This window comes from Taudactylus pleione, unplaced genomic scaffold, assembly GCF_031769625.1.
Source record: "Taudactylus pleione unplaced genomic scaffold, aTauple2 ptg000327l, whole genome shotgun sequence".
Classification (NCBI taxonomy): domain Eukaryota; kingdom Metazoa; phylum Chordata; class Amphibia; order Anura; family Myobatrachidae; genus Taudactylus; species Taudactylus pleione.
The window spans coordinates 5,107,247-5,134,137 of NW_028284728.1; positions in this window are offsets into that span (position 1 = coordinate 5,107,247).

Consider the following 26,891-nt stretch of genomic DNA (forward strand, 5'->3'; position numbering starts at 1 on the left):
TATGTAAGATGGGATGTGTCATATATTGTACCCCTGATGGTGTATTTTTAGATATCCCAGAGGGAGTTGCACACGAGGTGAGGGATATGTTGGACACTCCCCAAAGGATAATGTATCACTCTACCAGTTTAAATGAAAATCCATCCCAAGTAGATCAAATGTTATCCCAAGTTCCAGATTCACTTTGGACAAAAGATGGACAGGACACTGGATTAATGGCAAACGTAAGCCCTGTAATGGTAAATTTAAAAGGCGGTAGGCAAGCTCCAAAAATTCCTCAGTACCCACTAAAACAGGAGGTAGAATTAGGGGTTTATCCAATAATTGAGCTATTATTGCAACAGGGAATTTTAGTTTGTACAGCTAGTGTAGCCAACAGTCCCATCTTTCTGGTGAAGAAGAGTGGTGGGAGGGGTTATAGGCTGGTACAAGACCTTAGAGGAGTTAATAAGGTAGTAGAGAGCCAATTTCCTGTAGTGCCACATCCAGCTATCTTTCTCATGCAGATCCCACCAAATGCAACCCATTTTAGTCATTGACCTCTGTTCTGCTTTCTTCATCCTGACTGTCAGTACCTATTCGCTTTCACATACAGGGGTGTACAATACACATGGACACGATTGCCCCAAGGTTTCATAGACAGCCCCAGTGTCTTCTCCCAGGCCTTGCACGACTGTTTACAATCTTTTCAACCTGCCAATGGGTCTGTTCTAATTCAATATGTAGACGATTTATTGCTATGTTCTGATTAGTTTATGTCATGTTTAAATGATACTAAACTTTTGTTGCTTCACCTCTCGCACACAGGACACAAAGTTGCTAAGGACAAACTACAGCCGTGCCAATCCAGAGTAAAATATTTGGGACACTGCCTAACTCAGGGGTTACGACATCTCTCAAATGACAGAATCCAAGCCATACAGAACATGACACTGCCGCAGAACCAACAGCAAATTCGTACCTTCTTGGGAATGTGTGGATACTGTAGAACATGGATCCCAGGTTTTTCTATTTTGGCCTTGCCATTACAGGACTTAGGCCCTGATTCAGAGCCGGACGCAAGTGGCTGCTCGTTCGCTCCGAGCGATGTTTGCCCAACTGCGCATGCGTACGGATCGTTATACGAATGCGCGAACCACTCAGTGCGGCCGAAATTCATGTGCTCGCAAAATAGCGAATGCCTGATAATTTGAGTGACAGGATGAGGCGTATGTGGGTGGTAACAGGGGAAGGTGCTTGAAAACGGGGAGTGGAGATCCAATCGCAGGCGTGCTTAAAGGTCAAAACGGGCGTTTTATGGGTGTGCATATTTAAAACAGCAGCGTCATTGACCACGTCACTGGGTTCTTTTATAGCCAGAACTGCTCGCAAAATTGTGGTAGCAAAAACCAACCACAAGAATAGCGAGCAGTTCATACCCTGGTCGATGTACTCGATTAATCTAATAAATAGCGGACATGACGTAGGATGCGAGTGGCCAGGGGGCGTATTTTTCCAAAAAACGAACGCAAGTTTTGTTCGCTCGATCAGACCTAGAGGCGTGAACAGACCGCAAACAGCGAACGGTTCATTTGAATAGCCACCCCTTGTTTTAGAACGAACGACCGCAAATAGCGAGTGGCTCTGAATGAGGGCCTTAGTCTCTTCCCCAAAGCCCGATCGTGTCATACACACAGAGGAATCAGAGCAGGCTTTCCTTAATCTTAAGGATAGTTGGACAAAAGAACCTGCATTGGGAATACCTGACTATGAAAAATCTTTTGATTTGTATTGTACGGAAGCCGATGGTTGTGCTGCAGGTGTCCTCACACAAAAACATGGTGATGCCAGTAGGCCCGTAGCATACTACAGTGCCCAATTGGACACTGTGGCAAGATCACTCCCAACGTGTTTAAGAAGTGTGGCAGCAACTGCTCTATTGGTAAGTAAAAGTGAGGACGTAGTATTGGGCCATGATATGATTGTCTATACTCCCCACGCTGTATCTGCTCTGCTGAACTCTGCCCAAACCAAACATGTTTCTTCAGCTAGGTTTACCAAATGGGAACTAGCTCTAATAGCACCTGCAAACATCACTGTTAAACGATGCAATACGCTGAATCCAGCAACGTATTTACCATATGTACAACATGATATACAAAGGGTGGAAGGAGACGAGTTGCTGGCGGGAAGTGAGTTCAGTGGACATAATGATACACACGATTGTATGGAATATCTGACTCAGACCTTTACTACTAGAACTGACATACGTGACACACCTTTAGAGAATGTGGATGTGACATTTTACACGGATGGGAGTTGTCATAGACAAACAGACACAGGTGAATTATGTACAGTTTATGCTGTTGTAAATGACACAGATATCATAGAAGCTGAACCCCTTGGTCCTCCTCACTTAGCCCAGGTGACAAAGTTAGTAGCACTAAAAAGAGTGTGTGAACTGGCAGCAGGCAAATCTGCTAACATTTACACTGACTCTAGGTATGCGTTCGGAGTGGTACACGATTTCGGAGCTCTATGGCATCTGAGAAATTTTATGACAGCAGCAGGCACACCAGTTGCACATTCCAGACATATAAAACAATTACTAAAAGCAATCCAACTGCCCAAAACGGTGGCAGTAATTAAGTGTAAAGCCCATACATGTGAGGATGATCCAGTGTCACTGGGCAACAACAGAGCAGATGAGGCTGTGAAATGGGCAGCAGGGTTAAAAATGTTTTTACCAACGGAACAAATTATGTCTTTCCAAACAATTGATATGCTGAAATTAATTAAGATGCAAAATTTGTGTTCAATCCAGGAAAAGTCAGTCTGGAAGTCCAAGGGATGTGGGCAAGAGTCCTCCGGGCTCTGGAGGGACGGACAAGGTAAGCCAGTAGCCCCCAAGGCATATTACCCCAGCCTGGCTGAGGTAGCACACGGTCTGACTCATCTGGGAAAGCAAGGTATGTGCAAATTGGTGAGAGCATACTGGTGTGCACCGGGTTTTTCTTCACAAGCAGAAAAGAGAGCAATGTCCTGTCTGACTTGCTTGAGGAAGAACATAGGGAAAGCGATCCCTACCGAACCATCCCACATTCCACCGACTGACGGACCTTTCCAGGTGATACAAATTGATTTCATCCAAATACCACCCTGCAGGAATCGCAAGTGTGTATTATGCTCTGAGGTGTTTTCCAATTGGGTTGAGGCCTACCCAGCGGCCACTAATACTGCTGCGTTTACTGCCAAGAAAATTGTACAGGAGTTTGTATGCAGATATGGTATCTCTAGAATTATTGACAGTGACAGGGGTACTCATTTCACAGGTGATGTTTTTCAAAATATGTGTAAACTGATGGGTATTAATAGTCGACTTCACACCCCTTACCGACCGCAGGCCAGCGCCAAGGTAGAGAGGAGGAACGGGACTATTAAAAATAAGTTAAGTAAAATCATTGCAGAGACTGAACTAGGATGGCCAGAAGCATTACCATTGGTCCTACATAGTATAAGGACCACTCCTAGACCCCCTCTAAATCTGTCCCCCTTTGAAACACTGTTTGGTAGACAATCTCATTGATTATAAGTCCACAGGAAGACTTGAAGGGTAGCAAAGAGGTAACTGTAAGGTATCTTATATCAATGAGTAAACAGTTAAAGCAGCAACAGCAGAAACTGAAATTGTTGTCCCATGATATGCCTGAAACTAACTGTCATGGTGTTGAACCTGGAGAATATGTTATGATCAGAAATTTCTTGCGTTCAGGTTGTTTGACTGATCAGTGGGAAGGTCCATACCAGGTGTTGCTGACGAGTACCACATCTTTGAAGGTGACTGAGAGAGATACCTGGCTCCATTCCACTCACTGCGATAAGGTCAACCAACCGGTGGAGAAACAAAATGCGGAGACAAGGCTGATAACGTGGAGCTGTCGATCGCGAGCTTGTTCCAGGAGGATTGAAAGGTCGTAGTGAGATACCTGAACTAAAAGAAATTTGCAGGTCTTTGTTGTGGTAATGGACTGGCCTGCTATGTTCATTTTCATATTCTCTTCCAGAGTTTTCACCATTCTGGTTGGTTCGGGAATGTCCGGTTTCTGTGACGGGGGACCGATAGAGGAGATGGGAGCTGATGGCAGTGCTGATGGAGTGGAGTCAGGAGGAGAAGTGCTATGCCAATCAGGGAAGTGTCTGACCAATCTTAGTACTGTAATTGTTAAGAGAGCTGCTATCCCTAATACTCGGGGACGGTGTGGAGGTTTATCGTCTGAAGATTCCTGTATTTGTGAGCTTTGTGGGTCCCTAGTTGATGAGAACTGTATCCAATGGTACCAACCTAAATATAACCCGTACTGGGGTGGGTATCCTTTAGAGGATTATCATAGCATGGTAGGCAAAGTTTTAAATCAGACTGATTGTTGGGTGTGCACATGTGCCACAGGGTCAGCATAATGTAGGGTTGGTGCCATTTCCGCTGAATATTACGGAAATTTTAGAATTGCAAAAAGGGAAAACATTGGATGGAAAATTCCTCTCATCCAAACCACCTCAATTCAATCTCTATCAATTCCAAGTAGATAGATCACTTTTGTGTTTAAACATAACCAACCCCAATAAACTAGGGAATTGGGAAGTGACGTGGAATAATCAGACAATGACCTTCTCACTGAGAGCTGATAATGAGTCTATGAATCATGATCTGTTACGCTCAATTATATCTAATGGGAGAAACTTTAGATATCGGTATACATTAAGTTCCACCAAAGAAATTATTGGTAAGGTACCAGCTGGATATTGTGCTAAGATAATACAACTAGAAACTTGCATGTACCAGATGGAAGAGCCTGAGATAGGATTATTTGCAAGGGAAATGTGTTTAATGATAATGATGCATACTATTCCTTATGTTCTCCCTTGATAAAGTATATTTTATATGTGGAAGAAAAGTGTATAAGTGGCTCTCCCCGAGTTCTGAAGGTTTGTGTTACCTGGGAAGAGTAGTCCCAGAGGTTATGACCCTCACACATGTTGAAATGCTTGGTATTCATAAAAACACACCATGACCATATCTTCACACGCAGCATGAACACAGATGCAAAAGAAATATACCTGGTGACGTGCATAAAGCCACTCAGTTAATTAGTGAGACAACTGGCTTTCAAGTTTTAGTAGCACTGGATCCCACCAGGATCGTTCGGCGTTCATTACATTTTAGATACAGTATATTCAGGATCTTGCTAAATTGATAGATAATATCACCGAGATGTATGATGACACCTTCAGGTATACAGGTAGAGAATTGCAAGCATACAAGAAAGAACTGGTGCAACACAGGCTAGTGTTAAATTATTTAACCGCTGTCACCGGAGGATACTGCGTAACTTTGGCCACCCAATTTGGAGTGAAGTGTTGCACCTATGTCACCAATAATACCAGCGACCCCAAGGAGGTGATAGACCAGAAGATGGATGAAATTCTGCAGCTAAAATGGGAATTTCAAAAGAACCATAACACTTCAGTGGCTGAAGTAGAGGAGAAGGTAGAGGAATGGGTTTCATGGTTGAACCCCGTGAAATGGTTCTCAGGCCTAGGGAAATGGGTTCAGGGAATGATCGCAAGCATAGGTAAACTCCTGATCCTTATACTGGTCGTCATCATAGTAATTGGCATATGTGTCCGGTGTGTTCCTACTGTGTTGAAGTGTGGAAAATGTAAAAATAAGGTAAAACGAAAGAACAAAATTATGATGGTGGTCAGTAATGACAATATGAATACTGAGGTAAATATAGAACTGCATTACAACCCTGAACTTGGAAATACCATCATATAATGTATTATATTTAGAAGTGCATAAGATGTATTATTAAAATGTTATTTCAAAAACACCTCAAATAATGTAAGTCCCTGTTCCCCCTCAAGACTGCCTTTACAGGATTGATGCATCACCACATCATTCCCATGATCTCCCAAGATCTGCGGTGTGCGTATAATGGTAGTTTTATGTCCCCTCCCAGAGACACATTATTGATGGATTAAGAAACCCCTTGTGCCATCCCTTAATAACATAAAATAATATATCAAAAAGTAAGCTTAAATTAATTTTAAAATCAGAGTGTGATAGCATGTTGTTCGCTATCAAAGGATGGCCTGCCGAAGCTGGATAATTGGCTGAAACAAGATCAGCTTAAAATTAGATTGAAATGACGCCATCTTGCGAATGGTCGCAAGACACCATCTTGAAAATGAGATCTACACAATAATACAAAAGGAAGATCGCACCAAGGAAAATTATATCAATAATACATTCATGCAAAATAACCCATATAAATATTTATGAAAATAGCTCAGTTGAATATTTTATAATACTATGGGGTGCTATTCCCAGACCCGTGATGCAAATTAATCAAGAAACCAAGAAGAAGGGGTCCTTGCATAGGAATGCATCTATAGTTGCATGAACGTAATAATTATAAAACTTAACCTTTAATAGTACATATTAATAAACATATAATTACAAACAAATTCAGCTAAATAAAATGGGTATAGATAAGTGGAGAAAATATTCAAGTGAGGAAATAAGTATTAAAATAAATTCTGTAATTATCACTATGTCCCATTAATTGGCTGCTAATGTAGAGAAGATATTGTTCAGTGCAAGTATATCATGTTCTGTACTTAGAGAATGTATCAGTCTACCAGGGAATTGTAACAAGATATAAAGAGATACAATGTCTCATACTTTAACTTCACACCCCACTGACACAATGTGTCTATTCGGAACTTTACAATTGATACATTCATTCAGCTATGTGTGATAATGAGATTCACAGTGCTGAATATATTTGAATAATAAACGCAATTAAGCGGTCAATAACTATTAATTCCAATATAAACGCTCTCATACAAAATGAATTGATAGATGAGGGAACTCAATTTATCATCTAAGTTGATGGATCGTTCAATATGAATAAACAGTAGTCCAATAACAGTGATATATTGGATTGACAAAAATGCTACATAAGTTCCTTTGTTGACAACACTGTATCTTAACTATTTATAAACTATGGAGGCTGCTGTAAAATACTCCTGCTGATAATAAATTATTCACAAATTGTAATCAAATACAGTCATGATTTATCGTCACTAATTTGATTTGTAATTTGTAAAAAGATACTACTATGTAAACAGATATGGGATATGGGAAGAGATGTGAGATAAGAGATTTCATTAACTGCTCCACATTGGGAGTTATATATTGTCTGATTTGCCCCTGTGGAAAGATATATGTTGGCATGACAAAGAGACAACTGAAGAAGAGGGTACTGGAACATGTCTCTAATATCAATAATGCGTACAGGGATAGCAGTAGGATGAAAACCTTAACTAGTGTAGCCAGACACTTCCTGCATTACCATCATGGCAGGAGCAATTGGTTAATAGCATTCGGGATGGAAAAAATAAATCTTGGTTTAAGAGGAGGTGATATAACTCAGGAACTCCTCAAGAAAGAAGCCAGACATATTTTTTTGATGAATAGTGTCACACCATTAGGACTTAATGAAAACATTAATTTCTCAATGTTTCTGTAGATTAATTGATAACTATCTTTAGAGGTGACCACTATTTATACAATATCAATACCTTATGATTGAGACGCTGGAATGATTTTTCATATGTTTTTATATAAGTATATATATATATATTTTATACCAATTTACACTTTTCTATAAATGTTTCATGTGGGACATATTTATATGTGGGACATATTCATATTTAGAAATACTTATTAATCTGCAATAATTATGTGAGAATACTTTTTATTTTATTTAGGACATTATGGCACCACTTTTGTATCATGTTATTAATATATAATCTACAGTAAAATTATTTTGCACTAATTATATGTAATTTTCTTTAGGATATTATGACACATAATATTAACACTTGGTTTTTTATTGACATTAAATTACACTTATTATGCACATTTACACTATATTTATTATATTATCACTGATATTTTATTTCAATAATATTAACACTTTATGTACTACACTTACATTTACTTATTCATAGTTTATTAATTATATATTTTCATGTATATGTTTTAGGTGTATGTAGGTATGTGTATATGTGTGTTTGTATGTATATTTGTATATGTATCTTAGCTGATTCATAATTAATATTTGTCTACATGAGATTATATGAAATGGTATATTTATTATTGACCATAAGATATTTAAAAATAAATAGTGTATTTTGATGTGTATTTATATATATTCAGAAAATTTAAGATGTTTTTTATTTATTTATTTTTATTTATATTTATTTTTATTTTCATCCCATTATGGGTTATATTGATATAGAAGGAGTTAGTAACAATGGGATGTATGATCACCAATCACAAATTTGGATTGCCGTTTTTGAAAAACAATACTGACAGGGATTGGTTGTTCAACATATAAAAGAACCAGGAAATGCAGCGGTCGGCTTGGCTCTCTGATAAAGCTACAGCGAAACGCGCGTCGGCATCTAGCTGTGATTATCAATACTATGCCAGTGTAAATGTACTTGCTGCTTGAGTTTGTTATTGGTCTGTAAACGAAAGCGCATACCAGCGCGTGTTATACTTACCACGAGTGGGGCTGAATACTGTTGTGATGCTCAATTTAACAGTGATTATGCTATCACATGCTGTATTGTAGTGCATGTGTGGGATACCTGCTAGTTGCCACTACACATCGGTCTGCAGACGTTAGCACATATTAGCGCATGTAATACAGACCAAGAGTGGGGCTAAATACTCTAGTAATGGGAAAGTGTTAATGACGAAATACGCTGCCATTCAATACAGCTGCGGGATCCCTACTATTCTCCATGTATTAGGAAACTGACATCAGAACGCTGTTATCATATTTATCACAGCAGTAAAATCCCTTAGAACACTTGCATACTGTTGATAAATCATGACTGTATTTGATTACAATTTGTGAATAATTTATTATCAGCAGGAGTATTATTACAGCAGCCTCCATAGTTTAGAAATAGTTAAGATACAGTGTTGTCAACAAAGGAACTTATGTAGCATTTTTGTCAATCCAACATATCACTGTTATTGGACTACTGTTTATTCATATTGAACGATCCATCAATTTAGATGATAAATTGAGTTCCCTCATCTATCAATTCATTTTGTATGAGAGCGTTTATATTGGAATTAATACAGTTATTGACCGCTTAATTGCATTTATTATTCAAATATATTCAGCACTGTGAATCTCATTATCACACATAGCTGAATGAATGTATCAATTGTACAGTTCCGAATAAATAGACACATTGTGTCAGTGGGGTGTGAAGTTAAAGTATGAGACATTGTATCTCTTTATATCTTGTTACAATTCCCTGGTAGACTGATACATTCTCTAAGTACAGAACATGATATACTTTCACTGAACTATATCTTCTCTACATTAGCAGTCAATTAATGGGACATAGTGATAATTACAGCATTTATTTTAATACTTATTTCCTCACTTGAATATTTTCTCCATTTATCTATACCCATTTTATTTAGCTGAATTTGTTTGTAATTATATGTTTATTAATATGTACTATTAAAGGTTAAGTTTTATAATTATTGCGTTCATGCAACTACAGATGCATTCCTATGCACGGACCCCTTCTTCTTGGTTTCTTGATTAATTGAAAATGAGATCTGCAAGATGCCATTTTGCGAATGGCCGCCCAGCGCCATTTTAGCTAAACTCACACTTAAGTACATATGGCGATGCTATTATTAGCATCAGGCGATCGCATATTTTACCATACCCCATATACACGTTAATACACACAGTTGCGCTGTTAACATGTCGCACATTAGCGAATGCATAATATCCTGCAAGTGAACGCTGTTTATTAACTTCATACATACGCATCTGCCCCAAGTTAACTAGCATATTTTCTCAAACCCCTAATACTTACACAGTGCACACTCACATAAAAGGTTCCATAGCTTCAAAGTGGAAGATTCAAGTTTTATTCATTTATTACTAATGCTGTGAAATAAAGGCTATTTGGTATCTAAGGTTTAATATGCGATAAGTAAGCCGTGTTTGGTGTTATACTGATCTGCACTTTCTCAACAGCTTTCCGTTATCATCGGTGTGAAGATCGCAACATGCATTCTCAACTTATGCACTGTAGAGAGTTAAGGCACCAAAATGTACTTTGTAAAACCAACAGCCTAGATTTGCATGAGGCGGGAAAACGGAGACAACAAGCTGTTGGAGGCTGGTCTGTGTCCATTTGAATCGACCTGTTAAATGTCCTGTAACAGAAGTACCGTGATGGAGAACCAATGGGATCACAACAAACCTCTCTATTGTTTTGTCTATTTCTGTAAGAGTATATATATGTGTGTTCTGACCCCAATCTGGAGTCTTCTTGCTGATTGCTGATTGATGGAGGTTTCTTGTTGATGCTGGTAACTGGTCCCAGAGCGCGTGTGTATGTATAACTGTATCTTGGGTCTGTATAATGTCTTTGCACTAAATTGTACTTAGATCACAGCGTGTAACTATCTGTACTTTGCTTGAATAATACTTTGTGCTTTGGAAACACATGTTCAAGGTCTGAAGGCATTTATTTACTGTATGACTGCGTACGCAAATAGCGTAAATTTTAGGTATAGGCAGGTTTTAGAAGGTATAGGCAGGAGCGTATAGAGGTTTAAATTCAGTATTCTTAGTAATTATTTTTAATGTGCAAAATTGACCAAAGATTCAGGGCCTAAGGAAAGATTTTGGAATATCTGCAGGCATGCTTGAGAAAATAACTTATTTAGTGTGCTGGAATATTGATAACAGTTTAACTATGTTATAGTTTCTTTCCTTTATTTCATTCTATCTTTTGACATTGTATAGGTTACATATTTGAATATTTCTATCCTGTTTAGGCGATTTCATTATTAGTGATGATAAATTACATTTCATGGTTCTCATTATGGCTCCCAGGACCTTAGTTTGGGATGATCAACTATCTATCATGGTTTGTGATAAATTATTCTGAAAGTCTAAAAATAGTTTTGTGCTTTTTTTCTCTCCTGCTTTTGGGGAAAAATATACCTCCCCCTTTCTTTGTTTTTGTGGTCCCTGGCTCTCTAGTAGGACTTGTCCCTCCCTTTTTTGCAATTCTATACTTGTATTTTTTATTTTATTGTTGGGTTATTTTCCTGATATTGTCTATTATCTATGTGACTTATCTATGACCTTTTGGTATAATTTATCATTGATATTAAAATTGACTCGTGTAATGTAAATGGCATAAATCCACCCATCAAGCGGAAGAAAATTCTTATTTAGCTTAAGAAATATTACAAGAAACTCATTTGATTCCTTAAGAGGTTGAGAAACTTAATAAGACCCAATTTCAGGTCTTTTCTTATGCCAGCTACAACTCAAAGGCTAGAGGTTTGGTTACACTTTTGCATATATCTCTACACTATGTTACTAATGTGACCGATTCAGAGAGCGGTTTTGTAATAATTGCAACAATTACATTTAGCAGATGTAAGGAGGGTTTTACACCCCTTTGAAAAACTATTTTATTATCATTATTATCCACAGCGCCTTACAAAGTACATAAACAAATGAGCGCATAAGAAAAACCATTATTAACAGTACAAAACAATGCAGGTAATGTACATAGTTTATAAACATTACATAACACTTTAATAAGCAGCAAGGCGTCAACAACCAAGTGATAGATGCTGTTGTGAGGAGTTAGCAATAAACGATAGTATAAGGGAAGGAGGAAGCATGTGAGGAAAGAGGGCCCTGCTCGTGAGAGCTTACATTCTAAAGGGGAAGGGCAGACAGTGGTGACACAGATGAGGTAGATAGTGAGGAAGGAGCATGAAGCAGTGGGTTCAAATGAGAGCTGGAAAGCTTTGATGAAGAAGTGGGTCTTGAGAGCCCATTTAAAGATCAGTAGAGAAGTGGAGAGTCTGATAGAGAGGGGTGGAGAATTCCAAAGGTGGGGAGCAGCACAGGTGAAATCTTGGAAATGTTTTGTGTGTGTATGGAGGAGAGGACAGGTGACTGGGAGAGATGGGAGGGTGCAGGGCTTAGAAGTATGGTAGCAGGACCATGCTGGATGAAATGTGATAGATAATTGAGTAATAGAAAATGCAAGGTATAGTATTAGAGAGGATGAAGGGAGATAGAAGTGGGGAGGGAGGGGGAGGAGATTATGAAGGGAGTAAAAAGGTGGGAACAGGTGGCAGAAGAGAGAATTGTGTAGCTGCTGATTGAGGGGGGAGTTGAAGAAAAGAGGGACATCATGTAGATGAGAGAATTGGGGGAGGAAGAATAGCAGTAAGTAAAGACAAGAGTGAGATACAGGAACAGTTAAAATGTCTAAAATGTAGATAAAAGGAAGAACAGTGCTGGTAGATCTATAAGGCACAACTACAATAGTATAATGTGAAGATAAGGAGTTTGGAGCTGTTTACGTTGCAGGACTCTAAAATTAGGATAAAATAATTTTTTAAAGAAATGTATGGGTGTGAAACAATGGTAAAACTGACAGTGGTATAAAGATAAAATGACAGTGGTACAGGAATGATGTAAACAGCACAGAGTAGAAAAAAAGAAATGAAGTGCAACAAACAAAGAGGTATTTCCTTGCAACATAAAAGCAGGGTGTTACGAAAGGTGTGTCCGGGTTATAATGAAAGCTGGTACCTGAGTTGCATGATGTCTAGAAGCACAGCAGTTTATTATAAACCATTTCGCAGTTGTGGAAATTTCTGGTTGAATGTGCTCCTTCTGTGTTCCTCCTGTTTAACTCCTGTCTAACTTTAAATTATGATATACATGTAGTACCACTTAAAAAAAAAAAAACACTTTGAAATAAAAACCTATGCAGCCTTTAAACAAGCTTACAGCATGTGCCCTACTAAATATATAGGGAATCATACATGTGTAGTAACTGATTGAACCTCACCCCACACCAAAGCCAAGTCATAAAAGTCTAATGCAAACAAACAGAGCCTAAACAGCATCCCATGTATCTTGGTGTTAATATATAGTCTGACCTTAAGTCACTCTGGATTTTGCAGATATTAATTAATGACAATTTACCTATACTTTACAGTACATTCCAGACCGCACTTAAATTCCTATAACAGATGCCTGGTGGTAATAGATTTTTACCTGTAGTTGAGAAGAATAGATCAGTCACATCATCGGCCCTCAATGATAGCTGAAGATAAAGTACGTACCTTTCCGCTGCTCATGGCACATTATTTAGGATAGACTATTTATTAGTATCAGATTCACTTCTCTCTAATGAAATGAATGCTGAAATTGAGCCTATTTCGTTATCGGATCATGCACTTATATGGGTTACATTACCCTTTAAACTCTTAAGGTGCCTACACACTTGGCGATGTGCTCACGATATGACATCATGTACGATTTGCCACGATCTCTCCGCGGGAGCTCCCCGGCAGTGGGAACGATTAGGTAAAAAAAGCTGCAATTTGAGTCACGTTCTCACGATCTATCGTGCAACGTGTCGGAAGTCCAAATTGTGAGACCATGCATGATAGATTGTGAGTTTACCAAACAACACACAAGGTTCCTCACGTTTGGTGGGATATTGAAATAATGGGCGGGGCTAGCTAGGGGGTATAAAAAGCAGGAGCCATTTTATCCCTGTGCACATTCTGCTCTGATACTAGTGAGGCTAGGTGTATACCTGCTGAACCCTGTACATTGCTATTGTGCTCTGCTTTGTGTTTGGCTTGCCTTTTACAAAGTGTGATCTACCTGCAAGTGTGTGCTACCTGCATTCTATCCTGTTCCTGGATTCTGTGCTGATGGAGCCCTATCGGTATAGAGTGATGGTCGCCTATGCTGGGCTCGAGATGGTGACGGAAATGGCCCAGTGATGGAGGAGAGCATGCTAGACCAAGGAGTGGCTGCTGCAAAGGGATGCTTGCTCTCACATGTCCCTGCTGATGGAGATCAAGGAGAACAACCCAGAGACTACCGCAACTACCTGCGCAGGGATGATGCCACCTTCAAGGAATTGCTGAGTATGGTGATCCCCCACATCCGGAGGCATGACACAAGGCTGCAGAGGGCAATCCCTGCTGAAGAGAGACTGGTGGCTACCCTGAGGTAAAGCAAAAGAAGCTACCGCACTAGTCCTAATCGATAACCCCCTCAAATTGTATTATAGGAGATAAATTACCTATTGAAAAAGGGGTGTGCTACCAGCTACCGTTGACCATAACAAAAGAACACAGAAAGCGGTAGTTTTAATGGTGCACCAACCGATTTAAACAATTTCAAATATAACTTTTAATAATTATTATTTAAGAAGAATAATCCCCCTCCGGGAATAGGTTGACGAAGTATTGAATAAATAATAATAAAGAAGTGGAAAAAAAAGAAATAAGAATTATGTTAAAACCAGTGTGTCAGGGGTATAGTCATGATCTATTAATTAATCACATAGAGTGTCATCTTAGATCAATTGATCAGTGGGGTATTATCTGTACCCTGTCTGTTCTCTTGGTTTGACAAATTATATCATATACGGCGTCACGCTGTCACTTCAAAGACCAGCATGTACACGCATGCAAATTAGTCTGAAAATATATCAAAATATCAAAGTTGGGAGTATTTGCGTTATTACATTACTCCTCGATTATGGTTTAGTCAAGAGATATTACAGAATATTATTGTGACAAACAAATTGGGAATTGACTAATTTCGAAGTCCATAAACCGTAGATTAGCCAATATAAACAGATTGGACAGGATTAAATTGTGAGACCCACTAATTCTCAATATATAAATTATGTGAATAGTGGTGACTAAGCGGAACAAATCCCATGTACAGCTAAACCTATACTAATGGAGGCCAGAAACATAGTATATGCCTTGACTAGGACATTAGTATCAGTGAACATAATCTAAATAACATCTGCCTAGTATTGTATCCATATGGCCAACTGCTAAAAATTGTGTTGAATATTTATTTTGTATTGCTCCAATAATTTTATTCAGCATTCATTAACATCATTATATATGAAGTCAATAATTGGCATATAGCCTACTGTATAGTATGTTCAGGTAGAATAGTCCATCTAACCAAGTATACCCCTGCTCATATTTGCATTGATGCAGAGTATGCAGTTGTTTAATGTGTTATTACGTTATTCTTTAGATTACACTGTTGCCTATAGTAGGTCTAGATGAACAACTGTATAAAGCTACTATAATACATTACATAGTATGCTGATAGTTAAAGCCGTGATCAGCATTAACATATATTAGAACTGCTGTAGCTATTTCATAATATGCTAGTAATCTCCACCAGTATTTAATTATACACACTGATGCTGCAGTCAGCACTCAATGCTAAACTGGCAATGTGACTTATAGTTGGATAGGCAGCTGTTTAAAGCTACTACACTGTATCATATAACACGCTGATAGTTACCCCCGGCAGTCAGATACATTCACTGCAGCCGTGGTTAGCGTTTATGTTATTGTAATTTTACTTAGTAAAAATATTGCCAACAGTGGATCAATATGAGCAGCTTTGTAAAGCCACTGTGGTGAGTTAGATAATATGCTGGTAATTACCACCGGCAATCAGGTACATTCCCTGGAGCCGTGGTTAACATTTAGCACATATATACAACTGCTACAGCTGTTCCATAGTGTGCTGACAATCTCCACCAGCATTCAGATATGTATACTGATGCTGCGGTCAGGGTTCCAAACTGAGTCTGAAGTATGACTCAGGATTAATTATACAGTTACTTATAGCTATTACAGGGTATCGCATAGTACGCTGATGAATACCACCGGCAGTCAGATACATTCACTGCAGCCGTGGTCAGCGTTACACATGCGGTCCGCGGTAAAATATGACCCCTGACACACACACACCAATGCGCACCTAAGGTGAGTGTATTTAAACCCTATCAACCCAGGTATCGGGTTGTTACCATGAATAAGCTCTAGGCGGGCAAAATGCGCATTGGTGTGTGTGTGTCAGGGGTCAAATTTTACCGCGGACCGCATGTGTAACGCTGACCGCGGCTGCAGTGAATGTATCTGACTGCCGAGGTTAACTATCAGCATGTTATATGATACAGTGTAGTAGCTTTAAACCGCTGCCTATCCAACTATAAGTCACATTGCCAGTTTAGCATTGAGTGCTGACTGCAGCATCAGTGTGTATAATTAAATACTGGTGGAGATTACTAGCATATTATGAAATAGCTACAGCAGTTCTAATATATGTTAATGCTGATCACGGCTTTAACTATCAGCATACTATGTAATGTATTATAGTAGCTTTATACAGTTGTTCATCTAGACCTACTATAGGCAACAGTGTAATCTAAAGAATATCGTAATAACACATTAAACAACTGCATACTTTGCATCAATGCAAATATGAGCAGGGGTATACTTTGTTAGATGGACTATTCTACCTGAACATACTATACAGTAGGCTATATGCCAATTATTGACTTCATATATAATGATGTTAATGAATGCTGAATAAAATTATTGGAGCAATACAAAATAAATGTTCAACACAATTTTTAGCAGTTGGCCATATGGATACAATACTAGGCAGATGTTATTTATATTATGTTCACTGATACTAATGTCCTAGTCAAGGCATATACTATGTTTCTGGCCTCCATTAGTATAGGTTTAGCTGTACATGGGATTTGTTCCGCTTAGTCACCACTATTCACATAATTTATATATTGAGAATTAGTGGGTCTCACAATTTAATCCTGTCCAATCTGTTTATATTGGCTAATCTACGGTTTACGGACTTCGAAATTAGTCAATTCCCAATTTGTTTGTCACAATAATATTCTGTAATATCTCTTGACTAAACCATAATCGAGGGGTAATGTAATAACGCAAATACTCCCAACTTTGATATTTTGATATATTTTCAGACTAATTTGCATGCGTGTACATGCTGGTCTTTGAAGTGACAGCGTGACGCCGTATATGATATAATTTGTCAAACCAAGAGAACAGACAGGGTACAGATAATACCCCACTGATCAATTGATCTAAGATGACACTCTATGTGATTAGTTAATAGATCATGACTATACCCCTGACACACTGGTTTTAACATAATTCTTATTTCTTTTTTTTCACTTCTTTATTATTATTTATTCAATACTTCGTCAACCTTTTCCCGGAGGGGGATTATTCTTCTTAAATAATAATTATTAAAAGTTATATTTTAAATTGTTTAAATCGGTTGGTGCACCATTAAAACTACCGCTTTCTGTGTTCTTTTGTTATGGCTACCCTGAGGTACCTGGCTACAGGAAGGTCACTGGAAGACCTGAAGTTTGGGACCCTCATATCCCCTCAGTCCCTGGGCGTCATCATCCCTGAGACCTGCAAGGCTATTGCTAAAGTGCTGCAGTACCAGTATTACAAGGTAGGAAAAAAAAAACACACTACACTTATATTTCTTGTGAAAGAAAAGTTTTTTTTTACTCTTTATATAACTGTGTTGTCAGCCAATAAGGCTGCATTAACAACACTGTGTCAACAACACTGCACAGTAGTAAATAACATTTTTTTTGTGTTTATTTTTAATATATAAATTCTAAAGGATGCATATAAAATGTAGAAAACAGAATTATCACCAAATGTTATCAATCCCAACAGGTGCTACTGTATGCTATACGGTGGGTCAGACGCCAGATTGATCAGGCCAATACACACATGGCACAAGTACAGATTGTGGCCCCGGCTTCCATCAATCTGTACTTGCGCCATGTGTGTAGTGACCATGTCCAATCAGCGTCATCCACCACCATATTAGCATACAGTACCTATTGGGAGTGATAAAATTTGGTGATAGTACAGGCAACATAATACAAAAAAATACATAACTTTCTATTATTGGGGCAAATCATCCTCTGCCTCCAGCAGAGCAGTATAAATAGCCTGGCTTGTGGATGGGTTACTGGGTGGGGGAGTAGCCTCCAACTGGGCTGGGGGGCCCTCACAGAGGCGGTTGGGGTAGGTGAATACAGAAGTGGGTCTGCTATGTATGTTGACCCATGCAAATTTGAATTTAGTGACCTTATTAAGAGCTCATATACCAGCCTCTGGAAATTCTTCTTTGTTGGGTCATCCATTTATGCAATGTGCTATTGATATGTTTTGAAATCATCAATGTCGTCTGGTGGTTTTTGCAGGATGTGTTCCGCTTGTTGCAGGAATATGTCCTCCTGCTCTGTGTAGTGCTTCCCCTGCCTTTTCTTTTTCCTTTGGGGAGGTGCGGAAGATGATGGGGGGTTGAATGGTCATTGTCAATGGGGATGAAGTATCCACCTCGCAGTTCCTGATCAAACTGATGTCCGGCGTTGAAGACAAATCAGGCTCTTCGGTGGGAGTCTATATAGGAAAGAATGGAGAAAAAATATTATATGTCATGTTTTAACCCATTTTTTTATTATTTTTCTAGTTCCAAACACTGTGGATGAGGGGAAGAGCATCGCTGAAGAGTTTGAACAATGTTGGAAATTCCCTAACTGCGGAGGAGCCATTGATGGAAAACATATATGCATCAACCCACCTGCCAACACCGAATCATATTACTAAAGCTATAAAGGCTTCTTCAGCATCGTTCTCATGGCAGTGGTGAATGCCAACTACGAATTTTTGTTTGTGGATGTTGGCAAGAATGACCGTGCTTTGGATAGTGGGTCCTTCCAATAGACTTCCTTCTACCAGAGACTCACCAACAAAACCCTCAACTTGCCGTCACTGGACCAAACCAAGCACGGCCAAAATTTAATTTTCGTTGCAGATGAGGCTTTTGCTTTAAATGAACATGTGATGAAGCCATTTGCACAGAGGGGCCTGACCAGAGAGAAGAGGATCTACAACTATTGTCTATCCCGGGCACGGCGCATTGTGGAAAATGCGTTTGGAATACTGAATAACCGGTTCCGCATTTTCCACACCACCATAAACCTACGTGTGGACAAGATAGACTGGGTCGTGATGGCGTGCTTTGTGCTGCATAACTTTTTGCGAAGGAAACTACACAAGGAGGACCAGTCACAGCTAGACCAGAAGATGCAGGACATCCGGAGTAGATTGCCCAGTTTACATCAGTGTCTGCTACTCCAATTCCAACAACATTAACTGCACGTGCAAATGCAAGCGGGTCGATGTTGGCCCAGTGCGCATGTGCACAACGGAGCCGGCTCCGTCGTGCGCATGCGCAAGACCCGGATTGCGACGGGCAAGCTGTCGCTCCGGGTTTCGTACCAAAGGGGGCGTGCTGTCGATGTTGAGTGACAGCACGCCCCTTTTGGTGGGTGGGCTGGGGGCGTGGCTGCCCAGATGGAGGTGTTCCCATGGGAACGCCTACCGTTTGGGGCCGGCCCCACTGACATCAGAAGTGATGTCAGTTGGAGTGCTTTCGGCTCTGTTAGAGCTGAAAACACTCTGGGGCTTGCGGCAATGAGACCCTACCGCAAGGGTCTCGTCGCAAGCCCAATGGTCGCGATGGTCTTGACCATCGCGATCATCTTCCTGCCCGCTCGCTATAGCTGTCTGCGGCCAGGAAGGCGGCCCTGGCCGCTCACATAGCTGTGGGCGGCCATAGCTATGCGAGCGGCCAGGAGGCCGCTCTAAAAAACCAGAGGGCTGGCCCTGATTCAGAGTGAGCGCTCTGTCAGAGCTTCCGGCTCTGAATCAGGGCCCAGGTGCGGTGCCATGGCAGGAGGACTCTCTGTGATATAACGGACTATAGTGGACAATTGGGATTGATCTAAAATGTTTTGTTTAAAAAAAAAAAGAAAAGGTTTTGGTTTATGAACTGTGGGCCTGATTCAGAGTTGGGAATAGAGAGAGAGATAGCACTTAACTGTGTACCTGGGCAAACCATGTTGCAATGTAAGGGGTGTAAATACATAAATGTTATTGGATGTAGTGTAAATACTGGCTGCTTTTGCATGTAGCTCACAAATACTGCATGGCTTTATTATTACACTGCACTTTAGATGTCAGTTTGGACACCTTCCTCCCAAATATAAATATCTCTGCACATTTTAAATCTGCCCCACCTGCAGTGCAGCATGGTTTCACCAATATGATCACTTGGGAGAGAGAGATCTCTCTCTATTCGCCAAACTCTGATTCAGCCCCTGTGTCTCTACTTACCAAAACGTCCTCAGACGGTTCACTCACTTCTGCCGCCTCTTCTCCCTCTCTATCTGCCATCAGGACTGGCGTTGTGGCTCCTGCTCGCTGATGAAGGTTTTCATGTTATAATACCACAAAGATGGATGATAGAGTTTGTCTGTGCCCGCTCCGGACCACTTGGAATCGTCCACTTTTTTCTTTTCCTTTATGTACACCGTGCTTATCCGCCATAGACACTCTTTGGACTGCAGGATCTCCAGGAATCCAGTCAAACTCTCATCCATAGACATTCCTAGGAAGAAGAAAAATATGGACATATACATTTTTAGCTATAATTGTAAATTGTTTTGTGATTTTTAATGTTGTTAATGTGAAATGTTTTAATGTTGTTTTAATATATTTTTTTTTGCAGAATTTAAATATGTTTGTAATGGTATTTTAACATGTTTTCACAGGTTTTTAATATGTTTGTAATGGTATTTTAATATGTTTTTTTATAGGTTTTTAATATGTTTGTAATGGTATTTTTATGGTTTTTTTTTTTACAGGTTTCCAATATATTTGTTTATGCTGATGTAATATAGTTGTCTATGTTGCTGTAATGTATTTGTTTCTGTTGCAATATATTTGTTTATGGCGTTATATTACAACATCATAAACAAATATATTACAGCAACATAGACAACTATATTACACTTGTTTATGTTATTGAAATATATTTGTTTATGTTGTTGAAATATATTTGTTTATGGCATTTTAATATATTTGGAGTGTTTTCATATTTTCTAGCTATTTTTTTGGTGGACTGTGACATTGGTGAGCAGTGAGTGGGTAGGTGGGTGGCACACATTGGTGGGCATGGGAGTATAATGCATGACCAAGCCACTGCCTGCCTAATTTCGGCAGGCGGCGGCTGGGCCATGCATTTATAGGTGGGTGGCACACATTGGTGGGTAGGTGGGTGGCACACATTGGTGGGCATGGGAGTATAATGCATGACCCAGCCACCGCCCGCCTCTTTTCGGTGGGCGGTGGCTGGGTCATGCATTTATAGGTGGGTGGCACACATTGGTGGGTAGGTGGGTTGGCACACATTGGTGGGCATGGGAGTATAATGCATGACCCAGCCACCGCCCACCTCATTTCGGCAGGTGGTGGCTGGGTCATGCATTTTTAGGTGGGTGGCACACATTGGTGGGCAGTGGTGGTGCATCAATGCAGCAGCATTACTTACCAAAACCAATAGTCCAGACTTGGGTGTGCAGGCTCAATCGTGTCCTTCCTTCTCATGCTGCACAAGATGGCGATTGGGCGTGTACAGGGTCCTGTCAGTCAAATTCTGCGGCGTACAATGAATCGTGCGATAGATCGTGAGTAAAAAAGTACTCACGATTGGCACCGCATCGTGTCCCAGATTAGCAAATCTGCCCTACAGCACCGCAGAACTGAAGATGCGATGTACGACCAGCGGGGATGCGCATCGGCATAGTGATCATGTGTAGAAACTCACGATTTGGACATATTTTACACGATTTGTCGACATAATTTGTCAAAATCGGCCAAATCGTGTAAAAAATCGCCAAGTGTGTAGGCACCTTTAGGAGGTTCCTATAAAAAGTGGCACTTTCCATCATATTTATCTAATTCTCGTGAATTTCGCAACATGTTAGAATCCACTTGGGATCACTTTATGCTTACCAATCATGAACTTATAACGGATCCAATGCTTATTTGGCAATCATCTAAAACTGTTCTTTATGGTGCAATCTCTCTTTGGTGCGACAGTATAATAAAATTCTCTCAGCACTGTATAAATCATCTCAAGAGGCTCTCACAGTAGCATATGAGGCATATAAATCTTGTCCTTCCTTCACTCATTTTAAATATGTTTATCTTCACCACAAAGCTCACTTTGGTGCGCTAATCACACAAATAGCCAAAAAAACATGTAGCAAGTAATAAGTATAGATTTTATAGGCTAGGCCAGAGGTTCCTAAACTCAGGGCCTGATTCAGAGCTGGACGCTCTGACCAGAGCGCTCGCTCTGAATCAGGGACGGCCCACCTAAAATTGGAGCGGCCTCCTGGCCTCCACAGCTTATGCGGGCGGCCAAAAAGATGGTCGCGATGGTCAAGACCATCGCGACCATCGGGCTTGCGATGAGATCCTTGCGGTAGGGTCTCGTCTGCCTCAAGCCCGGAGTGCTTTTGGCTCTATCAGAGCCAAAAACACTCCCACTGACATCACTAGTGATGTCAGTGGGGCCGGACCCAGACGGTAGGCATTCCCATGGGAACGCCTCCGTCTGGGCAGCCATGCCCCCGGCACGCCCACTAAAGGGGGCGTGCTATCACTCACCATCGACAGCACGCCCCCTTTGGTGCGAGACCCATAACGACGGCTACCCCGTCGTTATTCGGGTCTCGCGCATGTGCACGACGGAGGCGCCTCCGTCGTGCGCATGCGCATTTGGGTAACATCGACCCGCTTGTGAGCATACAGCGCTCGCGAGCGGGTCTGAATGAGACCCTCAGTCCCCAAAACACCCTAACAGTCCAGGTTTTAAGGCTATCTATGGTCGAGCACAGATGGGTTTATCAAAAGACTGAGGTACGAATTAACTCACCCGTATCCTTAAAACCTGGATCCTACATTGAGGACCAAGTTTGAGATCCTCTGGGCTAGGCAATAAGTTTGGAAAATTTCTTTCCACAATTCTCCATGGTTAAAGAAGCCCTTTATCTGTTAAAGCTCTTACAAAAACAAATCGAACCAGGATTACTACTGGGAAAGAGGTGCTGGGGGTATTTACATTTTTTTTATGAAACATAGGACCTCATTCAGAGGCGGTCGCACGGAGCGATTTGTCATAGTGAGCGATGTTTTTTTCAACTGCGCATGCGTGTACATGGCAGTGCGCGTGCGCAAACCTGTCTTTCCGACCGCAATCCTCTTGCTCGCTAGTCACTACAAGGTCGTAGCTGTGATTGACATTTCGTGCCATCTGTGGGTGGTTACAGGGGAAGGTGCTTGTAAACAGGGGTGTGGTGGTGCGCACGCAGGTGTGGTTGACCTTAAAAAGGGCCTTTTAAGGGTCGTGCATATATTACTGAGCGAGTCATCACACACGTCATCTCGTTGCAATAACGATGCTACTACTCGCAGTGCTAAGGGTAGCCCAGGGTCTACCTTAAGCATTGCGAGTGCAGGTGATGATTTCTGCCTCAACCGATGTTTGTAGGCAATTAACAATGTAACAGGTGCTAATCGTGCTGATGTAGGTTGCCGCCTGCGACCGACTCTGAATTAGGCAGTAGAGATAGGAGGTGTGCTTTCATTGTTGTGGGTGTTTCCGTGCTTATGATGTGCGTTGCGACTGAGCACTCGTTTTGCATATTCACGATCACTTTGGGTATGACCGATCGCTCCCGAGCGACCGCCTCTGAATGAGGGCCATATTCCCATGATCTTTTGAATATTGAAAGTTAATCTAACTTTTTGGAGTACATGCAACTTCCTCAAATATAAATAGATCAAGCAGAAAAACTCATTGTACCCATTTCCTGTAATGAACTTTCTAAAGCAATCAAGTCACTTTCAGTGGGTAAGGCTCTAGGGCTGGATGGTCTATGTATGAATACTACCATATTTTACAAGCTAAAATTTAAGAAATTTGGACCCTTGCTCTTAACCAATTTCTTTCAACTTACTCTTTACCCAGGTTCTTTAATACAGCTGTTTTAAAATTATTACCTAAATCAGGGAGAGACTCGGAATTCCAGGGAGAATGGTATTGAAATGCTGACAACTTCAGCCCGAGAGGAGGAAATCCCAACAGCGTCAGGTAAGCTAGCTAACCCTCCCCTCTCCCCCCCTAACCCTCCCTTAAGGGTGCCTAACCCTAAACTCCCATGGTGGTGTCTAACCCAAAGTCCCCCCCGGGGGTGCCTAAACCTAACCCTCCCATGGGGGTGCCAAACCCTAACCTCAACCTGGTGGTGCCTAACCCTAACCCTCCCTCCTAGGAGTGCCTAATCCTAATCCCCCCCAAACCTAATGCTGACCCCGCTAGAGCCCCTAATCCTAACCCTTGACCCCCATGGCTAACGCTAATGGCGCCCCGGACTTACCTTCGTTCGGGCTGGTGTCCTCGATGTCGGGATTAACATAGGCATCTGTATTTTCAAAGCCTATGTTAAATCCCTAGCCAGGATTCTGCTGTTGGGATTGAGACCACTACATCCCCTTCCAGGGTTCTATAGTCTGATCTCACTACTTAATGTAGATTATAATGTGGATTATAAAATATTTACAAAAATTTTAGCAGAACGTCTGAAATACATTTTACCAGATATAGTCGACGAAGATCAATTAGGATTTGTCTGGTAGAATCATTCCGTTACTAATACTAGGAACATCTTATCCATTCTACAGTCTCTTATTTCCTCTGGCACACTTTTTGTTCACTTATTTCCATGATCTACCAGCGTCAAGGTGTTTAAACTTCATGCCAAATTTATGTATGAGATGACTTGCACTGAATGGCATCAGCAAGCTTTGAATACTCAGGGCAGTAGGCACTCATTCCTAATTGTAAGCAGGCATCATGGTGATCATGGGTTAGAGCTGAACGGTGTTTGATTTAATGATTTTCATGTGTGAGAATGCAGACTCACAAAAATATTTGGAACCAAAAAGTGCTGTTAAGTACATGGCAGCTTTCCTTTTGCTTGGAGATTTCCCCTCAGCCAGAAGGTTCCAAAAGTTTCTTACAGAAGACCTGGCTTTAATGAAGATATCATTTTGCAAAGTCATTATCTAATCTCCAACTGAAGAGGTGTCCATGTGAAAAAGAGATGCCATTTGTGATACAATATCATCAACATCAATGTCCGCACCAATGGGAAATGACAAAAATATTGCAACAGGTTCAACAAATGTGAAGTCCTGGAAATGTCTGTCGAAGTCTGATTGGATGTTTTGTATCTGTTCCATATATCTGGAAATGCCAAGTCACAAATATTCTTTTTTGTTTGATGATCTAGCTCAGACATAACATTTTTGAAGTCACACAGGTAGTCATACTGCTTAGAAGCAGAAAAAAAATGTATACTCTTAGTAGTTACATTTTATTGTTTATATGCGTGACTCATGCTACAACAGAATGGACATAGGAACTGAGGGGACTTATACTGTATATTTATTTAAACCTGCTCTCCTAATTATTTTTACAATATGATTGTTCTACTATGCAATTATAAGACCCTAAACTTATGATTGACACACAATCAAAAAACTGAATGTTAACCAAACTATACTTAAAATCAATTTTGATACATCACTCATGTTACGTACCAATGTGTCTCACGTTACATTTCTGTCCCCAGTCAAAGGGCTCTGATTCAAATTACTCAAACCTGTAGAAGCCACGTGAATTAATCAATGTAGGCCTGTTTATCTTCCTGATTAACTGTAAAGATGTATAAAATATTTCATCTGATGGTGATGGTCATTTCTAGTTGCTGCTAGCTTGCTCCATTGTGCTCACTAAGTATTCACCATCTGTGATGTCCTTGATCTCACTTGGGTAACTCTTTCCATCATATTCAACCTAGAACCAGTCACCAACGTTCACTACATCACCTGAAGTCACTGTGATAGTCACACAATATACTACGATTTTTTAGCAGCATAAATATACTAAAACGTTAGCGGTTATGTGAAATTACATTTTCATGTACTGTATTGTGTCCTATATTTCATGGAATGACCCGGAGGATTAGGAGATATCCATTTCTTTAGGAGAGCCCTTCCTGGCTAAAGTGACTAGTATTGTCAGGAAAGAGACCATGATAGTATGGAGAAGTATAGGAGACCACAAATCAAGTCAGCGGGATGCAGTCAATAACTCTCAAATATCGGCAGGGGACTAATGACAGGCGTAGAAATCCTGATGGAGGGAGGGTTAGGTTAGGGGCTCCTGGGGGGTACTTAGGGTTAGGCACCCCCCCAGGAGGGTTAGGCTAGAAGGGGGTGTTAGGGTTAGGCACCCCCGGGGGGGAGGTTAAGGTTAGGCACCCCCCTGGAGACTTAGGTTTAGGCTGCGGGGAGGGGGGTTAGGGTTAGGCACAAGGGGGGGAGGTTAAGGTTAGGCACCCCCCTGGAGACTTAGGTTTAGGCTGCGGGGAGGGGGGTTAGGGTTAGGCACAAGGGGGGGAGGTTAGGGTTAGGCATCCCTAAGAGAGGATTAGGGGGGGGAAAGGGTTAGCTATAGGAAAAAAAAAAACTTACCTTGTTGGGATCTTCATCTTCTAGCTTCCGGCGTCGGTATTAGCTCTGCCGGGCTCAGGTCCGGCGGTATTTAATACCGATTCCAAAGACAGCAAATAAGAAAGCTTCCCAGCATAAACGCACCTGCACTCCTGCCATGTGTATAATAAAGTGACAGAGTTTGTGCCAGAATTTCTTACCTTGGAGCTTAGCCAGACATTAAGTATAAATGCTGTAGATGTAGCATGACATTTGGGGCAGTGGCTGGATTCAGACGTGACATGTGTTATGTGGGCTTGGGAGATACAGGCCCTGTTAATAAATTTGACATGTACTTCTTGTAGATTAGCTGAACCTACATAACACATAATGGGTTGCATAGAAGTCAAAACTCGGT